This window comes from Mustela lutreola, chromosome X (assembly GCF_030435805.1).
Source record: "Mustela lutreola isolate mMusLut2 chromosome X, mMusLut2.pri, whole genome shotgun sequence".
NCBI lineage: Eukaryota > Metazoa > Chordata > Mammalia > Carnivora > Mustelidae > Mustela > Mustela lutreola.
Genome location: NC_081308.1, coordinates 90,894,961 through 90,916,132, shown reverse-complemented (window position 1 = coordinate 90,916,132; position 21,172 = coordinate 90,894,961). Strand labels below are relative to the sequence as shown.

The 21,172-nt window shown below is 37.9% G+C and overlaps 1 non-coding gene across 1 annotated transcript; it reads left to right on the top strand.

Annotated features, from left to right (window-relative positions):
- The first annotated feature begins 984 nt into the window (after positions 1-984).
- LOC131822380 (U6 spliceosomal RNA) lies at positions 985-1,092 on the top strand. Its single transcript, XR_009350244.1, has one exon. It is a non-coding gene; the product is annotated as a U6 spliceosomal RNA (small nuclear RNA).
- Positions 1,093-21,172: the final 20,080 nt, after the last annotated feature.

Below are 21,172 nucleotides of genomic sequence, written 5' to 3'. Positions count from 1 at the left end.
TAAAGAAGTTAAAAATATTGATTTATTTTCTGATAACATCATTGAACTTGGCTCTCGACCACTTCATCCTTATATAGCACAGAAATGTATCTGGTTCAGTCACTTACAAACTTTTCTCTTTTTTTCCTCCTTCCCAACTGACACAATGATTTAACTATAACATAGAAGTCATGTATTTTCCTGATATGAAAGGAGACGCTTATTGTCTGAAATGGTTAGTGTCTGTCCATATTGGCTGCTGATGATATTTTCCTTACACACTGGCTGCTGTCCATCCCTATAGACATCAGCTGTGTTGTTTCCCGGCCTGACATGAAAGGACTCCTTAATGCATTGTCTTGTTGCCAATTTCAAATTCTCTCTTGATCTCCTGGTCCTCTTTCAACCTTCTAGGTACACCCCCTCCCCAGGGACATGAAAGACATTCTCTCCACACCACACAAGTCTGCCAGGGTCTCTATGAGGTTGTCCTCATGCATATGCATCTTAACATTTCTCAGTCGTTATTATTCTGCTGCAACAGAATCATGGTGAATGTTTGGCTTATCCACACAGCTCTGAGATTTCCATGATGACTCCCAGGGATTGAGACAAAGTTCCTATAACTTTTATGGAGTTTCATTTATCCTTTCTACCTGGGGCTCAGTCAAAACAGGTAGAAGAAGAAGGGTAAGAGCAGGGATGTCAGTTCCTTTCTCAAAGGTTGTTTATATCTACTAAGATCTACTAAGATCTACAGCCCAGAGAGGATGGTACAGAAAAGCAATTTATGCACAGTCTGATATTTCCTGGAATATGGGGAAATGGTCTGTCTTGGAGAACAAATCTTAAGGGAGTCTCTGATCTACCTTAGTAGAAAACATTCCAGGGATTCATGGTTGAAAGGAGAAGGTACTTAGACAAAAATGAAGACTTTTCCAGAATAATAGATCTGACCTGAGGAAGTTTGTATTATAGGTCATAGTCAATACTAATGTGTGTATATGCCATAGGGATATTGAGCTATTAGAGCAAACACTAATGCTACAGAGGAGATTAGCATAGCCCCTGTGCAAGAATGACATACAAATTCATGAAGTGTTCCATAAAAACAACAACAACAACAAAAACCAGGCACTAAGAGGGTATTTGTGTGAAGAATAATGCAAGACCTGCTGGGACAATAGCTTGAAAGTAACTTTGAAACTGGTGATTAGGATTTGGGTCATGAGGACTAAGGCCCCAAAGAAAGGACACAAAGGCTTTCCTGGTCCTTGAGACAAACGTCCTTGGAGTACAGAAAACACTGTAAGTTTATGAACTGGGTAAGTAATCCCTTATCTGAGGGAGCCAACTTAACTTGGCTTTGCATGGTCCTCTTACAATGTTTGGAATCTAGTCTTTAAAAAACATTTCCAAATTCCTTGACAAGCAGATTTTTTAACGTAGTCTGAGAAAGTAATATACCACTCTAAGGCAAGTCTACCCAATTTGGGTGAAATGTGTGTTTTTGAAAATATTTCCCAACATTAACCTTGATCTCAAAGAGTCAAGAGCAAATCAGTAAAGGAGAGAGTGGGTAAGAGGTAGAGAAAGAGGAATAGTACAAATGAATAACAAGAGTGAACAGCATAATAATAGATGATATGCTGTATCAAGGGTTTATGATATGCAAGGCACAATATATATATTACTACACAAGGCATTTTACATATATTAGCTCAATTAATTTTTGTGACAACTCTATTTAGGAGTGTGGCAGAGTCAGCTAGCCTTCCTGTTTTCACTTCCATAGTGAAGGGTTATTTCTGGCAAGTGGCTATCCAATGAGGGGCTACATAGCTCACCCACTCCTTTGCAGTTAAATGGAGTAATATGATAAGTTTCTGTGGTAAACTGAATAATGGCCCTGAAAGTCCCCTTCATCCTGATCTACAGAACCTGTAAATATTAATTTTGCATGGCAAAAGGGACTTTGCTGATGTGAAAAAGTTAAAAACCTTACCACAGGGAGTTTATTCTGGATGATCCAGATGGGCCCTAAATGTAAATAAGGGACACAGCGGGAGATCTGACCACAAGCAAAGGTGATGTGAGGGAAGCAGAGAGAAATTTGAGGATAATATGTTGCTGGCTTTGAAGATGCGGGGAGGGGCTATGAGCCAAGGAATGCAGGGAATACAACACTAAAAGCTGGAAAAAGCAAGGAAATAGATTCTCTCCTACATCCTGTGGATAAAGCACAGCCCTGCTGACATCTTCGTTTTGACGCAGTAAAACTATTTTGGGATTCTGGTCTTGAGAGCTGTAAGCATATCAATTTCTGTTGTTTTAAGCCACTAAATTTGTGGCAGTTTTTTAGAGAAGCTATAAAAAATTAATATAATTCTCACCAATGAAATATGAATAAAAATGTTACCAGGACCATGTTGTAACTTATAAGGGCCCTAGGTGCTTTAGATGTCATGGGCCCTTTACCATAAAAATATATATATTTTATGAATGCATTCATATAAGTGTAATCCAGGCTTAATTAATTATTATATGTTAGTTGTTATTATATTAATTTTATCTTCTGATTTGAAAAGACATTAAACATTTTTAATGAGCCCCCTAAGAGTATCATGAACCCTAGGCCCTGTGACTATTGTGCCTAACAAATAAGTTAGTGATGTGTATCACTTCCGAACCACGGAGATTATAGAGCCAGTTTTCCTTCTCTTCTCTCTCTCTCTCTCCTTTTTTTTTTTTTTTTTGAACAAAGGTGATAGAAGTTTATTATTATCACCAGAGAGAAGCAAGCAGGACAGAAAGGGAGAGACTATCTGCCACAAAGCAGTGGGGGAAGGCTGTAGTTAAGAAGGAAAGTGAGGAGGTATGGGAATACATGAAATTTTTTTCTTTTGATAGCTGTGTCTGGGTGTAAGCAACCCATTGATCAGCTAAGGCTTATGGATATTTTGAGGTGGGTTGCCTAATAGGCCTGTTTGCATTTATCCAGGTGGTAAGGGGTCACTGTGGGCCCTTCTAACTTACTCAGGTTCCCACTGTTCAAGTTGGTTACCTAAAAGCAGTATCTACATTCCACTCTGACAGATCAATAATGAAAAATCTTTGCCATTTGGGCAGAGGTTTCATCTTCAGTAGCTGCTTCATGCTGAATGAGGGGCATAGGTGTTCCTACCTATGGACCAACATTGGTCAGTGGGAATTTAATAAGAGTTATAGAAAACCAAGGCAGCTGTGTCTAGAGTTGATAACATATGGGAGTCTCCTTGAGCAGAAAGAATCATCTGTTGGCTTGAAGCTATGGCAGTGAGGGATTCTCCGCACTAGGTGGAGAGGCATGGGAGAAAACAACAAAACATGATTAGAATAACAAGAAGAAAAAATAGCCCAATAAGAGTCCTTTGATAGTTGACAAAATTCTTCCTCCTGTCCAGGAGTTTAATTAGTCAGCAAAGAAAGGGAGGGGCCTTTTAAAACATAAATTTGAGTGTTCATGTCAATTAGAAACCCAGAAACATTTTCCTGGTAATCTGGAATGTATGCACAGCATTCTGTTTTTATGATAGCATGTCCCACCTTGTGTAGCAGTTAAAATATCTAATGCCATTCTATTTTGTAGGACTGCTTTATGCATTTGAGTTATTTCAGTGTTTAATAATGTAATGCCGGGACGCCTGGGTGGCTCAGTTGGTTAAGCAGCTGCCTTCGGCTCAGGTCATGATCTCAGCGTCCTGGGATCGAGTCCCACATCGGGCTCCTTGCTCAGCGGGGAGCCTGCTTCTCCCTCTGCCTCTGCCTGCCATTCTGTCTGCCTGTGCTTGCTCTCTCCCCTTCTCTCTCTCTGATAAATAAATAAAATCTTTAAAAAAAATAATGTAATGCCATTTTGAGAATAATTCAAGGACTTAATTGTGTAGCAGGTGGTATTAACCATCACACGTTCTGTTTTGTTTAGCAAACAGTCAGGTAATTAAAAGAGGTACCTTTATGGAAACAAAACAAAAATGTAAGTTAATGGAGCAAACTACAAACTCAGTGTCTGAATCTTGAGTGCTGGCATTGAGTCTCCAGCGCTGCCAGTGAGATTTTTAGATGTCAGGCTTGAAGAATCCTCAGATGAGGTGGGAATACACAATAGGAATCAGATGGGTATTTCTGGTTTGAAATTCAAATGTCTCTCATGATCCTTTTGAATGGCCCTTAAAGCAACACGCACAAAAATTGTTTATGATGAGTTTTGCCTCAAATCCTCTGATCTTCAGGTTGTTACTGTGATGCAGGAATGTGTTTATTCACTGATCAAGGTGGTGACTGGATCTGTGGAAACAAATGAATAAAGGGGAGGGAGCTGAAAGAAGTAAGGCAGCTGAGAGTTAGCCAAGGTCAAGTAAGGGTCCCAACTGAGTCCATAATGTGTGCAGATTTGCTCTGGGTGAGCTGACACTGCCAACTGTGCCACATGTTGGGAATGGAGGTCTTAGGGGAATGGAGTCAGAGAGCAGAGGAAAGAGTCCTTCACACTCACAGGCATGGACAGTCCAACCTGTTCACTTTCAGACCTTCAGAGTACACTGGGGATCTGCCCTGGCCAGAGAACTTCAGTTGTCTAAGAAGTAGTAGGTTTAGATTGCTGAAGGGCCAAAAAGAGAAAGTAGAGGGAGGGAATGATCTTTTCAAAGGGCAAGAGGGGAAATCCCTCATCCTTTCATACAAGGGGTTTGGAGATGGTTCCCCTGGGTCTTCAGCTCCTCACCTAGAAGTAACCTCAGCCAGAGGTCATCAGTTCCCCAAGGAATACTAGAGTCAATCCACTAAGATAAAGTCCTAAGAAACTCCCAGAGAATCTGGGGAGAGCCCTGGGTGAGGAAAAATTCTTTGTGCAGGGTCCACTAAATGTGGGGTGATTCAATCATGTGGAGGCCAGTTGTGTGAGTGGTGAAAGAATTCACCAAAGGCAGAACAAAGGAGAGAAAAGTTTATTGAATACACTGCAAGGGAGCAATGGGCAGGACTGCAAGGGAGAGACTGCCTACTTTCTCCTTTTTAAAAGAGGTCTCTCAGATTCTCAGAGGTCTTCTCAGATTGCACTAAAAAAATACTCTTGTTTTCCTTGAGTCACCATGTGGAGGAAAGTTACCTTCTGCCCAAGAATACCCACACTGTACTGTCATATCAGTAAAAAAAAAAAACTTTTATTGTTTTAAGCCACAGAAATATTGGGATATACTTGTAACAGCAGATAACATTATACTGGAGAATTTAGAGATTGGAACTTTAAAGTGGGGTTAACCCATAATAAAAATATACATGTGGCTCTGGCTTAGTAGCCAAATTGCATGCAGCAAGGAAGTTGAAATTGGCAACTGGAGATATGGAAACCCAAGTGTAGTGGCAAACATTGGGTGAATGTATCAACCATTTGGAAATGAGGCCAAAGACCTGCTAAGCCTGAAACTCTAGGAGGAGAGATTGGATAATAGACTGGTGATAATGTGCATTGGTTGTTATTTGCAAAATTTAGGAAGATATGTCAAGAAAAGATATGCAAGAATTATCTGGTTTGAGATTAAAGACAGAAAGCAATAGAGAGAGTCTTAGTCTTCTCAGGTGCCATAACCATATAATAGACTGGGTGGTTTAAACAACAGAAATTAATTTCCTCACAGTTTTAAAGGCTAGATGTCCCAGAACAACAAGCAGCAGTGTTAGTGTCTATTGAGTGTTCCCTCTTTGACTTCTCTTCCTTTTTCCCCCTAAGATTTTTATTTATTTATTTGTTTATTGGAGAGAGAAAGACAGAGACAAAGAGAGCCCAGGGAGGAGGAACAGAGGGAGAGGGACAAGCAGAATCTGCATTGAACACAGAGCCTTTTGTGGGGCTCCATCTCACAACCCTAAGATCAGGACCTGCCAAAATCAAGAGTTGGATGCTCAACTGACTGAGCCACCCAGGTGCCCCTCCTTGGTATCTTTTCTTGACAGATGCCTCCTTACTATGTCCTGGCATGGTCTTTCCTTGGTACATGCACATAAATCTCTCTCTCTCTCTCTCTCTCTCCCCTTCTCCCTTCTCCTCCTCCTCCTTCTTCTTCTCCTTTTTCCTTTTCCCCTTCTCCTCCTCCTCCCTCCCGCTCCTCCCCTTCTTATTCTTCTTCTCCTCTTCCTCTTCCTCCTCCTTCTTCCTCTTCCACCTCCTCCTCCTTCTTCTTCTTCCTTCTCCTCCCCCTCCTTTTCTTCCTCCTCTTTCCTCCTCCTCCTGTTCTTCTTCTCCTCTTCCTCCTCCTCCTTCTTCATTTTCTTCTTCCACATTTCCTACTAGATGAACACTCCAACCTTATGAGTTCATTTTTATACTAATTACCTTCTAAGCACTCTCTCTCCAAATGTGGTTTCATCGGACATTAAATCTTCAACATATGAATTTTGAAGGGAATGTGATTCAATCCATAGAATTTCACCTCTGGCTTTCTAAAAATCCATGTCCTTCCTGCATGCAAAGTTCATTCATTGCATCTCAATTGTTTCCAAAGTCTTAACTCATTCTAGCATCAATCTTAAAGTCTAAAGTCTCTTCTAAATATTATTTAAATAATATATAAATGAGACCCAAGGTGTGATTCATCCTGAGGCAAAATCCTTCTGTAGCTGTGACTGTGAAACCAGACAATTTCTGTGCTTCCAAAATACAGTGGTGGGATATGCACAGGATAGACATTTTCATTCCAAAAAGGACAAATTACAAGAAGGAAAGGGATGATAAGTCCCATGCAAGTCCAAAAACCTATCAAAACAAATTTCATTAAGTTTTAAGGCTCAAAAACAATCCTCTTGGTTGAATACCTTGTCCTCCAAGTCCACTGGGGTGGTAACATCACCCCTGTAGCTGTAGGTGGAGGGTTATGCTCTCACAACTCTGCTATGTGGGGCACCTACCCACAAGGTTCTAGGTAATCCTGGGCTTTGGGGAGAGGCCATTTGGCATATTGAAACTGAGGCAATGGCTCTGATGATCTCTGAATCACTTTCAGGGTAATTTTTCTCTTTTCTTGAAGAGCACCACATGTTCACAAATAGCCCTATTGTCCCATTCTGTCAAATCAAATAAGAAGCTTTCCTTCATTTTGGTTTCATGTTTATCCCCTCCAGCTTAAATTGCTAGTGTTTCTACTAATATAATCCCATAAGCTTTTTATCAGGTGATAGTCCAGCCAAAACAACTCTCTTATTTTTGAAATATGGATAAGCTTAGAATTTTCCAAATCTTTAGGTTCTGGTTCCTTTGGCTTAACAATTCCTTCTTCAATTTATTTCTTTTGTATTTTACTATAAGCAATCATGAAGAATCAAACACCTTTAAAAAAAAAAAAACTTTGATTAAAAATCTCCTCAGATAAATATCCAATTTCAGCATTTTCAAGCTCTACCTTCCACAAAACTAGAACACAATTCATCCAAGTTTTTTGCCACCTTATAACAAGGATTTCCATTCCTCCAGTTTCCAATAATATGTTTCTCAGGGTGCCTGGGTGGCTCAGTTGGTAGAGTATCTGCCTTTGGCTCATATCATGGTCCCAGGGTCTTGTGATCAAGCCCGAAATCTGCCTCCCTGCTCAGAGGATAACCTGCTTCTTCCTCTCATTCTGCCCCTCTCCCCTTATTCATGTTCTCTTTTGCTTTGTTCTCTGTCTCAAATAAATAAATTAAAAATATTTTAAAAATAGTATGTTTCTCATTTCCAAGTGAAGCCTCACTAGAATCATCTTAATGTCCATAGTTTTAGATTACACACTAAAATTCTCTTAGCTTCTACCCATTATCCAGTTCCTAAGCCACTTCCTCATTTTTTAGGTATTTACTACATCAGTGCCCTACTTTTCAGTAAGAAAACATGTTTTAGTCTGCTTGGATCCCCATAACAAAACAGCATAGACTGGGTAGCTTAAACAACAGAAATATATTTTCCAGTTATATAAGCTAGAAGTTCCAGATCAAGATGCAGAAGGATTGGTTTCTGGTGAATTCTCTCCTTCTGGCTTACAGATCGCCTCCTTCTCATTCTCTCTTGATATGATCTTTCTTCAGTAAGCACGTATGGAGACAGAGAGAGGAAGAGAGAGAGATTCTTGTAAAGCCACCAATATCAGATTAGGACCCCATCCTATGGCCTCATTTTACCTTGAATATATCCTAAAAGCCCCATCTCCAAACATAGTCACATTGGGGGTTAGGTTTTCAACATACAAATTTTGGAGGGACATAGTCAATCCATAGGAATGGCCTTGCAGGGTTTAAAATATTGGATTCTAAAGAGAAAGACTTAAGGCTGAAAAAGTCTTTAAGCAAAAGGACTCATTAGGTTTCCTCAGAGAGAAATGCCAGAATAAAGAGCTCTAAAAACCCATTTCTCTACAAAACAATGAATAAACTGGCAAAACTGGTTAGAATCGAGTTTTCCTAACTTTGGAAACTAACCAAAAGTAAATGACAACCAGGGAAATGCTAAATCAAGAAAAACAGCTGAGTATGAGTTAAGATGGTGGAGGAATAAGAGGACCCTAAGTTTGACTCCTCCTTCAAACACAGCTAGATAATTATAAAATCATTCTGAACATCCCAAGAAATCAATCTGAGGTCTAAGAACAAAACTGCAAGCCCACCCGTAGAAAAGCAATCACCTTCTGGAAGTTATGAGGTGTGGAATTGATCTGGGGGAGATGTAACTGTGTATGCTGTGGACTGGAGGGAACCATGCTTGTGGAGGCTACCACAAAGTATTATAAGCAGTAGAGGGCAAAATCTGAAATTTTAGGAGTCAGCCACCTCCAGGGTCATCACTGGCTTAAATAAAGGTGCTCAGGTATGGAAGTAGGGTGGAGATCCAGGAGTGGGCAGTGTGGGCTGAGGATCCCATTGGTTGCAAGTAGAACAGGTAGTGCCAACATGATGCACTATTCCCTGAGATTGGAGACTCAAGCTGCAGGCTGTGAGCCTGGGTGCTGGCTCTCTGCTCTACCTTTTCATAAATGCTGAACCACTCCACAGTCATGTGACCACTTTCCTAGCACACCAACAAGTAGCAAAAGTGTGGCTAGACCCTCTTCCAGAGGATCAACATGGATCCACACCACAGGAGTCCCAGATTTGGAGTTTCAAAACCCAGTTCCACATCTGAGATAAAACAGCTCAGACACTGGCAGGGTGAAGGAAGGGATCTGACAGAACCTGGGGACACAAGAGGAGGTGACTGATTGCTCCTGTGTGAGGACTTTCCGAAGAGTGGGGAATGTGAACTCTCAGCTCCCGGTCTAGAGAGGGGTGTGCCATTTCATCCTACCTATCAGAGCTGTAAGACTTGAAGGAGCAGAAGAGCACCACCTAGTGAAGGGCAGAGCAATACACCAAGTCCTGCCCCCGTGCCCTGGAGGCACATCTCCACTAGGGCAAATCCACATGAAAATCAGTACAATGAGCCCTTCCCGCAGAAGACCAACCCAAACACCTTACACACATCAAGTCTGATGATCACAGAGTGCTGCGAAGCTTCAGCTCTAAGGGAAATAGGATCTAGCTTCTTTTTAAAAATTTTTTTTTATATTATATCTTTTCTTATTCTTTAACTCTGTTCTCTGTTTTTATTTTTCTCACACATACATTTTTCTCATACATATATATATAATTTATTTTAATATATATATAATTTATTTCATTTATATATATAATTTTATTTGGATCTGGCTTCTTTTAACAATCAGACCAAAACACACTTAGGAGCTACTTTTTCCCTTCCTTTTCTTTTCTTTGCTTTGCTTTGCTTTTCTGGAAAAAATGAAAAGATGGAGAAATTCACCTCAAAAGAAAGAACAGGAAGTAGAATTCATGGCCAGGGATTTAATCAATAGAGATATAAGTAAGATATCTGAAACAGATTTTAAACTTTTCCTTCCCTTCTCCTATGTTCATCTGTTTTGTTTCTTAGATTTACAAATGAGTGAAATCATATGGTATTTGTTGGACTGACCTATTTCACTTAATATAATATACTCTAGTTCCAACCATGTTGTTGCAAATGGCAAGACTTCCTTCTTTTTGATGACCGAGTAATACTCCATTCCATCGACTGAAAGCTTATTGAGTTTTGAAGAAATTGCATTGGCAAAGAAACCACAACCTCAGTCTAAAAAACAAAAACAAAACCAAAAATATCTGTGACTATTTAGCCTGGTTCCCAAACCTGTATTATTAAGAAGAGGGCTATGGAAAGCCCACGACCAGGACAGAATGTCTTCAGAGTACCTATCAGTAAGATTTCATCATTGCTATGGGCCAGCGATCATACTATATCCTTCATTCTTCTATTTTCTTAATGGGAGTTTTTACTTGTCTTATTCTGTCCTTATTCCACTATTGTATACTGGGGACATGGGAGAGCCAGGTAATTTTAAATTTTAGTTCAAAGGATCTACATGTGGACCTGATGGAGAGGTATTTATATCATCTAAAGATCCTGAATTTTGAGCTAAATGTAGTAACTGGTTTGGACACTGGCTTATCTCACTGAGGAGGGAATGGATATATTCTAGGTATGAGAGGGAAGATACATATAGATTGGGGAGGCCAGAGGAGCAAACATACTTAGGTAAACTCTCCCTGAAAAACATCTTTCCTGCCTTCCATTAGATAAATTTGTTGTTGAGAGACAGCTTCCAAGCCAGAGACTATATTTCCCAGAAGGCACTGCAACTAGTGAATCTTTGTAATTTGTTTTTACCAATACAATAAGAGTGGAAGTGATCTATATTCCTACACAATCAAGAAAATTAAGAGGCAGATATAACCTTTATATCATCTTTCCTCATGTTGCCAGCTCTTGTACCCTAGTGAATAGAGGACTCATAGGCAGGAGGAACCTGAATCACTGAATCACCATGTGGTGTAATCCACACACCTATCATGAACAACTACTTTGGATTATTAGGTGAGAATGAAATAAACTATTTGATGAAGTCATGGAAATATTAGGTTTTACCTGATAAATAGCTTCGCCCTTACCTAGAAATGTACCAATATCATCCCCAAGTGTATTACAGGTGAGGAAATAAGGCTCAGTTGTTTAAGGAATTTTCCCGAAGACACATGGTTTTTAGTGTTGAAATTCGGATTCTCACTCAGGCCATCTCACTCTGGAGCCTCCGTTCTTGGCTAGTACCTTAACTGACTCCTGGGAAAAGGTAGGAATAAGGGCAGTGCTAGCAGGATTGGTTTTTCTAAAGTTACTTACTGCTGCAGCAGGAGGCCATCTGCAAAGTAAATAGAAAGCAATAAACAAGAGCATTTAGAAAGCTTCATCAGTTTTTGGGAAGGAGCCATGAATTTCCAAGGAAACACTTGCAAAGCAGGAACTTGGTATGAGAGCCAAATATCTCTATTAGGAGGGGAAAATCATAAATCTTCTTGATGATTCATTCATTCACTCACTTATTGAACAGACATTAATGGATGGCCTACCATGGGCCAGGATCTCTTCCAACAAAACAAATCAAAAGTCTTCATGGAGCTCACATTCCAAGCATGAAGAGACAGACAGTAAACTAAATATGTAAAATATGTGACGTCTTCCACTGTGGTGACTACTAGAGAGAAGAAGGCAGGGAAGAAGGAAAGTAGAACAATCCAGATAGAATTATTCCTTTCTGCAGTCTGGAGAAACAAGGGTTACTCGTTCTGTTTGTATACCACACTTCCCAGAACCTGAGATGAAATGCCCCCACAAAGTCTAAGTTGATTTTTTCTCCACCTATCACTTATTTATTTCCTTGCAAATTATTAACTTTAAAAGCTATGATTTTGCAAGAGCTTGTCTCAGTTTGTAGCCCTCTCCCCTCATCTTACTGTGCCAACTGTCTTATCTATTTTCCATTTCTCTACTACCCTCAAACAGGTCTGCTCTTTGGTGATTGTGGAACTATGACAAGAACTTATTTCCTGCCTCTTATCTCAGAATTTTCTTTCTCCCTTTCTTTCTTTCTTTCTTTCTTTCTTTCTTTCTTTCTTTCTTCTCTTTCTTCTCTTTCTTTCTTTCTTTCTCTTTCTTTCTTTCTCTCTTTCTCTCTTTCTTTCCTTCTTTCTTTCTCTCTCTCTCTTTCTTTCTTTCTTTCTTTTTCCTTCCTTCCTTCCTTCCTTCCTTTCTTCCTTCCCCTCCTCTCTCTCTTTCTTTCTTTCTCTCTCTTTCTTGTCTCTCTCTCCCTTCCCTCCTTCCTTCCCTCCCTCCCTCCCTTCCTTCCTCCCTTCCTTCCTTCCTTCCATCTTTTTGGGAGACAGAGTAATATTGTGAGTTTTGGAGTCAGAGGAACCTGAGTTAAACCTTGATTCTACCACTCACTGGCTGTGGGAACATTGGCAAAACACTGCCTGAATATCATGGAATAGGTATAATGTTATGGAAATAATCTCTATCAAGAAGTTGGCACTGGAATGTAAATCAATGCAACTTTTCTCAGGCAAGACATCTGACGGCTTAGATTAGCCAAGAATTAAAGTTTGAGTATACCACTGAACAATAAAGCCCAATTGCTAAGGTGCTGGTTAAAAAAAAGGAATGTTAAACGGAGAGTGGAGGAAAGAAGCCATAAATACTAAATATGACTTCAAGAGCAGTTACAAAAATTTCTTCTTTGCAGATAGGCTGTTTCTTCCTGGTCATGGACTTATACCTATATATTTCAGTTAGTATTCATTCTCTATCTTCTCAAACTGTATATAAACTATGAGTACAGTGGTCAAAATTAGTTTATAGGCTGAAGAATATTGAATCATAGTCACAATGAATCTAGAGGACCTATAAGTATTACACGCAGATCTTGTAACTGGAGTTCAGTGAAGTGACTAAATAGATGTTGGGAAGTGACAAAATTTGTTTTGGGTTATACATGAAATAATTCTGTTCTTTTAAGCAGGAACATTTTTGGAAGAAAGTATATGGGAAGAAGGATATGTAGATGTTGGACAGCCGTAAGCATGGATCCTAATAGATATGTATTATTTTTTGGCAAGCCAGCATCAAATATACCCTTCCTGATTGTGCTCCAATTTTCTTTTAAACAACTACCCTTGCCCTTTATATTAAGTCCTATTTAAATCAATGGCATTGCTCTGTTTTAAACAAAGCAGGTACATCCTGACCTAAGCTAGAATCATCTAATGCTCTGTGGCTAGATTTTGAATCTTATTTATATAGGGACAAAAACACCAAAGTCTGAAGCCTAGGCAAACATGGTGTTGTCATCTAAATCAAGCCAGTTGTTTTACATCCCCATTTTTGGTCATTCCTAGCCCAGTTTTCTAGTTTCCTGTTGGTTCTGTGAACCTTTAATATCATTATAACAAACTTACTTTTGTTTAAGTTTGCCTGAGTTGTTTTCTTTTTTTGTTTAACTTTCATAGAATTTTAGTAGAAAGGACATATATAATAAACCAATGATGTACATGGATACTAACATGAGAGCATGTGTTTAAATTCTGGTCCCTTCACTTTCTTAAACTCTTTGAGCCTCAGTTTCACTATTTGTGGATAGAAGGTGATAAAAATGGCACACATAGAGTTATTGTATGGTAAGTGCCCAATAAATGTTAACTTTTACTATTATGAAACTGACTAAATTTTCTTAAATTAAGTATTCCTACTCTTTCATCTTTCACTACTATGTTATAATGAGAATTCCCCTGTTGCACAGGAAACTCCTAGGCACGAGATTTTATTGTGCTGATTGGAATAATGAGTAGGGCTGCAGAACAAAGGACCCTAAAGAGGTTAGCTCAGTTTACATCAGAAAGGGCCAGGAGCTACTTAGAGGTAAAGGTAAATATTTCAAATTGATTTTCAATTATTTTTGGCTATTGGCCTGGAGTCTCTTGTATGTCACCCTTGGGGTATAACTGACCAGAGACAACAAGCTCTACTTTGCATTCATTAAAATAAATTAAGTATGTGGTGATGTAGAGGGGAGTTTTCCCTTGATCTGTTACTGAGAGATTCAACTAAAGTATTCAGTCTTGCCCCATTGCTCAGTAATTTCTTTTCTAGGCAATGTTGCTTAATACTTCCTTTATCTGTGCTCATTTCCTTATCTATTGTTTTCTATAATCCGATCTTCTTCAACAGCACACATTTAGTTAAACTTTGACCCGAATATTTCCTATGGTTCCCTGTTGGCCTCCTTCAGAGTTCTAAAGCAGTTGTCTGCACTATTTAACTAGTGTTTGCTTTGAAAACACTGAGGACCTTTAAACTCTCTCCATTAAACACTTTATTTTTTGCCATCTGGCAGGAACAAGTCTTGCTACAGACAGGGTTCAAATGCCTCTTTCCCTGGGGCTAGAGCAGGACTACCTAAGAAAAAATCTCTGCTTTTAATAAAATAATTTAACTGTTCAAGGGACATCATTTCCTATTGCTTGTCCAATTTAAGTTCCCAGAATTTGCTAATTCTGTGGGAGCCTGGATTTATGTAGCCACACATCATTCTCTTTCTAGGAATGCAGCTCTTTTACTCCTCAAAAATGCTGTATCTGTAAGGAGGGGATCTGAAAACTGCATTTTGATATGCGGGCATACATACAAAGCATTTTGTAGTAATTGGCCCTCAGTAGTGGAGGGTAGAGGTGTGAATATTGGGTATTTTAGTTTTTATTTCATTTTTTTAAACAAGGAACATGTGGCACTCTTGCAATTATATATTGTTAAAATCTATATAGATCCTTCCTCCTAAAGTCACTTTCTTAAGAAGTCTATAAGTAGGGGGGGCACCTGGGTGGCTCAGTGGGTTGGAGCCTCTGCCTTCAGCTCAGGCTCAGGTCATGATCCCGGGGTTCTGGGATCGAGCCCCACATTAGGCTCTCTGCTCGATGGGGATCCTGCTTCCCTTCCTCTCTCTCTGCCTGCCTTTCTGTCTGCTTGTGGTCTTGTCAAATAAATGGGTAAAATCTTTAAAAAAAAAAGAAGTCTATAAATAATAATAATGAAAATTTTAAAAATAATAATAATAAATAGTTGTCTTTATATCTAGGTATTTTATACAGCTCAAATCCATTGGTCAATCAAGATATTCATTTTCTTGCATATGTCCTTCACTTTCTTACCCTTCTTTCATTTTGTCACACTTACTTGGGAAACGGCAACCTTGATTAAATCCAACATTCTTTTGTGCTTGCACCTGAGACTCTGACCATGACTGAAAAAAAATATGCGCAATAATAAATTAATGACCACATACTTGAAGTACATTTTTAAAATTTTTTATTTAAATTCCAGTTAGTTAACATATAACATAATATTAGTTTCAACTATACAATATAGTGATTGTACACTTCCATACATCACCCACTGCTCCTCACAAGTGTATTCCTTGATCCCATGACCTATTTAACCCATCCCTTCCCACCTCCCCTCGTAATCATCAGTTTTTTCTGTATAGTTGAGAGTATGTTTCTTGGTTTGCCCCCTTTCCTCTCTTTTTTCCCTTTGCTTATTTGTTTCTTGAAGTTTCACATACGAGTGAAATCATACGGTATGTATCTTCCTCTGACTGACTTATTTTGCTTAGCATAAAGTACATTTTTATCAACTATCTTAATTGTTTTAAATTCATTAAATGTCTCATCTACCCAGTTAACTATTTTCATAGGTTCTCCCTCAAACCTCCAATACCATCTACCCCATCCTCTCTCTCAGCTGATGACTTTGCTTCCTATACTGCAAAGAAATTGAAACAATTAAAGGGGGGGATTTCCACATACTCTTATCACTAATTCTATTCACTTAGCAACATCTATATCCATATAATCTAACTTATTGCTTAATGCAAAGCTGATTCCTCACTCTTCTCAAAAGCCAAGCTTTATTTTTTTACACTAGATCACATGTCCTTTTGACTACTTTTGCTTAAGCTCCAGTGATTCTTCCTTCTTTCTCCTATAAAATTATCTTATTTCTTGCTCTTTAGTAGATGATTCTAATAAAGATAAAAATTTACCATTATTTCTTTCGTCATAAAAAAAGTTCCTTGATCTCACATTTCTGTGAACTGGCACCACATTCTTTTATTCAACTGCACAGTAGAACTTAAAAATTTATTAATACTTGATGTCTCCAGTTCCTCTTACTCCATTTCCTTTTCTCTTTCTTCTGCTCTCTTTTTCTCCCTCACTCATGTCTGTGCACACACACTCAGTTTTACTACAATTTTCATACCATGAAATAATTATTTTTAAAGTGCACAATTCGATGAGGTTTCACAAATGCATACACCCTTGAAATCCATCCTCTATCCAAAAAGCTTCCTTATGTCCTTTTGCAATCAATTTCCACCTCAAACAATCATTATTTTAAATTCTGTAACAATAGGTTAGTTTAATCTGTTCTTAAATTAAATGTAAATGTACTCAATAGTCCACAGAAAGACTCTTCTGTGTCTAGCTTCTTTAGCTCTGTATTGTAAGGCCTGAAATTCCACATCCTCCCTTGACATCTTTAAGACTCACAGGGCCCCAGGGAGTTAGTCATGGGTTCTCCTGCTTTCACCATGTCCCCCACCAATGGGAAAATGTTCCCTACCCAGATAATCCCTTTATCAGTGGACCAGCTGTATCCCACCTGGTCCTCAACATAAAGGGTTTCATTTCCCCTGCACCCCATGAAACTATTCAAACAGGCCACAGGTTAGTTTAAGGATACTGTTTTTTACACCCCTTCATTTATATATATTTTATTTTTGGGGTAGTTGTCTGTCTGACTGTTAGATTATAAGCGTCTGTACTGGATGAGAATTTATTTACTTTGTTCCACCAGACCTCACATACAAAGTAGATGCTCAATACATTCTGGTTCGGTTTCATAATTTGATTCACAAATTGTGTTTGAATAATAGGTTATGGAATCATTACAGGTTATAAGAATGAAAAATAAAGTGATGGTTTGCCTCTGACATTTTTGAGGAGCATGCCAAGAACTTTGAAATGTATTAAAGTAGGGTATAATTATGTTATTTCAGAAGAAAGAGTGTGTAGGCCTAGACTATCATGAAAGTACTGAATTTATTTATTCCCTATATACTATTCAGCAAAAAGTTTTGCCTATGGGAATAATAGATACCATTATCTTACTAGTAGGAATGGACATTTAGAGTTTGCAATAATAGAATGCAATTGCATGAAAATATGTTGAAAATAAACTAAGAATGAATTATTTCTAAGTTTGGTTAGTTGCAGAGGCATTCAGTATAATAATATAATATAACATAGCATAATAATATATTTTAACATTTATACAGGGTTTTTAAAGTACTGTATTTTATCCTGAGTGATATTTTTAACAGCTTTTAGAATCTCTAATAATGCTGTCTCTCTCATTCCTGTTATTGGTAATTTTTGTTTTCGTTCTTTCATTCCTGATCAGTCTGATTATAGGTAACTCAAAGAGCTGGATTTTGTTTTTATTGACTTCTTTCTACTCTTTCTTGGTTATTTATTTCTTTGTTTTCTACTCTTTATTTCTTTCTTCTGCTTAATTTGGGTTTAATTTTCTCTTACTCTTCTAGTTTCTTAAGCTAGAAGTTGAGGTCATTGATATGAGATCATATGCTCTGTGAAAGGCAAGATAGTAAGTATTTTAGGACTTGTAGACCATATGTTCTCTGTTACAACTTCTCAGCTCTGCCACTACAGTGAAAATATGGCCATAGACAATATGTGAATGAATGTATCCAGCTATATTTCAATTAAATTTCATTTATGGAATCAGAGGGAAAGCTGGATTTGCCTATGGGCTGTAGTTTGCTGACTGCTAGTCTATAGTTTCTGCTGAGAAGATGATCATTTACATTCCTCTTAAGTTAGAGTTGAAGGTAGCCAAAGCTAGAACTTTAGATTGGGTTCATTTGTGAAGAGCTCAACTCCCAATCTCTTGCATGACTGCCACTATTTTGATTTTGCAACTATTTGATTTCTGAGGAGTTTAGGCTATAGTTTCCAATATTTTTGGTTTACATTTGGATTAGAGTTTGCACAACCCAAAAATTCAGGCACTGTTGGAACATTATTATTTCAACATTCCTTTTGTCTAGCAGCTTTTCCAGTAAAATCATTTAGACAAGCACTTGGGATGTGTTTGTGAAATGAAGTGTTGGACTATCCAGATTTTTGTTTTGTTTTGTTTTGTTTTGTGTTGCTTTGTTTTTGAGACTCATCCCTCTGCTCCCCCAAGAAGGGTTCATTATTTTCTATAATTCAGTAGATCTAGTCTTTCTGTGACCTCCTTTGTTAGTTCCATGAGAACAAAGATATTTCCTATTTTTCTGTTACCCTAAAAAGAAACAGAAGTTCCATTCTCTTTGCAACCCACTCCAAACTTTTTCTTTTACAGTTTACCAAAACTACTCTCATAAAGGCCACTATCTCTGGGTTGCTAAATCTTATTAAATGCTTAATCTTCATATTAATTTCCCTAGCAGCTGCATTTGAGACAATTGATTACACATTCTCTTTGATAAACATTTTTCTTTGATTTCCAGGAAATGTGATTCTCATGATTGTTCTTTAAGGTATTGTTAGCTCCTTCTCGCTGCCCTTTCTACTTTCTCCTGTTTTCCCTAATCTCTTAACATTGACACTCCCCAGGGTTCAGTCCTTATCTTTCTTCTCTATCTATACCCATTCGTTCTGAAAGGAAGGAGACTGAAACAGAGTGAAAGTTATGTAGAGCTTTATTCTATGCCAAGTATTAGAAGTCAGACTGATTGGCCAGGGCATCTCCAAAGAGAGCAACCACCACCAGCTTACAGGCTCAAGAATCAACTGACTGATAGGTCAGAGCTGTCTCCGAAGAGAGCGACCCCTCCCAATCTTACATGCTACCTTTTATTGAGTAAAACTGCAAAGCATATCTTGGTATCTCAACCTACAGGGTCTGTGTGTCTCTTGCTGATTGGCTAGATCCATCTGGTCTGGTTACTTGTCATTTAAGATTACCCCATATCAGGAACTGTTACAAACAGTACTTTTTGGGAAAGCTTAGTCAGTTAACATATTCAGTGTGAATAATAACATGGTCGTCCTTCCCAAGATGGAGTCATTTTGGTTTGGGCAAGACCGTCTCACTGTTACAAACAGTACTTCGTACTGATTAGATGTTTCTCTCTGGTCTGACTCATCCTTGTATTCTGGGCTCTGTTATCAGGAACTAGCCGACTACATTTTACTGGTTTCCAGGAATTGCCTTTAAGTAAGTTTCTCAGGGGTGGGGGCGGGGAGGGTCAATTTAAATTTATTGCACAAACAACAAAATGGCTATTAAACCGAGATGGAGTCATTCTGGCTAAATAGGTCCTTACAATTCCCTTGATTATATTCAATCTTGTAGCTTTAAATAACATTCATATGCTGAAGACAATTAAATTTATATCTTCACCCTATATTTCTCCCAAACTCCAGGTTTGTAAATCCATCTGCCTCCTTGGTATATGTGCTTGAATGTGAATATCTATATCTATATGAATATCTATACATATGAATATATATATGTGAATATCTATATCTATCTATAGATAGATATAGATATATAGATAGATATAGATATCTATAGATATAGATAGAACTAGATATCTGTATAGATCTAGATATCTAGATCTATCTAGATATATCTATAGATCTAGATATCTAGCTAGATATCTCTATAGATCTATAGAGATAGATCTAGATATCTATAGATCTAGATATCTAGCTAGATATCTCTATAGATCTATCTCTAGATATAGATATCTAGATCTATAGATATAGAGATATCTAGCTAGATATCTAGATCTATAGATATATCTAGATATCTATAGATATAGACATAGATATCTATAGATATAGATAGATACAGATATAGATATTCACATTCAAGCACATATACCAAGGAGGCAGTTAGATTTACAAATATATATAAATCTATATATGAATATGAATATAGATGAATATATATATTCAGCTCAAGTTAACCCTCTTAATCTACCTGATATCAGCTCCACCCAGAGACTTCCTCATCTCAGTTAATAGAAACTCCATCTGCAATTAGATCATTTTCTTACACCACACACAAAAATAAACTCAAAATGAATTAATGACCTAAAACCATAAAAATCCTAGAAGAGAGCACAGGCAGTAATGTCTCTGACATGAGCCATAGCAAAATTTTTCAGGCTATATCTTCAGAGGACAGGGAAATAAAAGCAAAAATAAACTATTGGGAGTACATCAAAATAAAAATCTTCTGCACAACAAAGGAAACAATAAACTAAATTAAAAGGCAGCCTACTGAATGGGAGAAGATATTTTCAAATGACATATCCAATAAGGAGTTAGCATCCAAAAAATATAAACAACCTATACAACTCGACACCCCCAAAATAATCTAATTTAAAAATGGAGAGAAAAAAATGAATAGACATTTCTCCAAAGAAGACATTCAGATGACATATGAAAAGATGGTCAACATCACTCATCATCAGGGAAATACAAATCAAAACTAGAATGAGATATCACCTCACACCTGTCAGAATGGAAAAAAACAAACAAGAAACAAGTTTTGGCAAGGATGTGGAGAAAAAAAAGTTCCCTCTTGTACTATCGGTGGGAATGCAAGCTGGTGCAACCACTGTTGAGGTTTCTCAAAGCATTGAAAGTAGAACTCTCCTACAATCCTATAATCACACTGCTGGGTATTTATCCAAAGAATACAAAAACACTAATTAAAAGGGATACATGCACTTCTATATTTAATGCAGAATTATTTATTATAGCCAAATTATGGAAGCAACCTAAGTATGATCCATTAGATAAGTGGATGTGTATATATATACACACACATACAAAGAAATTAGATAAGTGGTCCACAGTGATTGCCCCAGTTAACCACTTTTCTCCACCTACACTCGCCCAAAGAAACTTTCTCTTCCTGGGTTACTGTATTAGCCTCCTAACCAAATCCTCTCTTTCTTCCTTTACCCAGTTCTCCTTCACCACACATAAAATTTATTTTCAAAACAGTTTGCAGAGGATTTTTTATAGAACAAATTATATTATGTAGCTATTCTTCTCAAAAATCCTCCAGCAGATTCATATTTCACTCAGAAATAAAGGTGTTTATCTATAG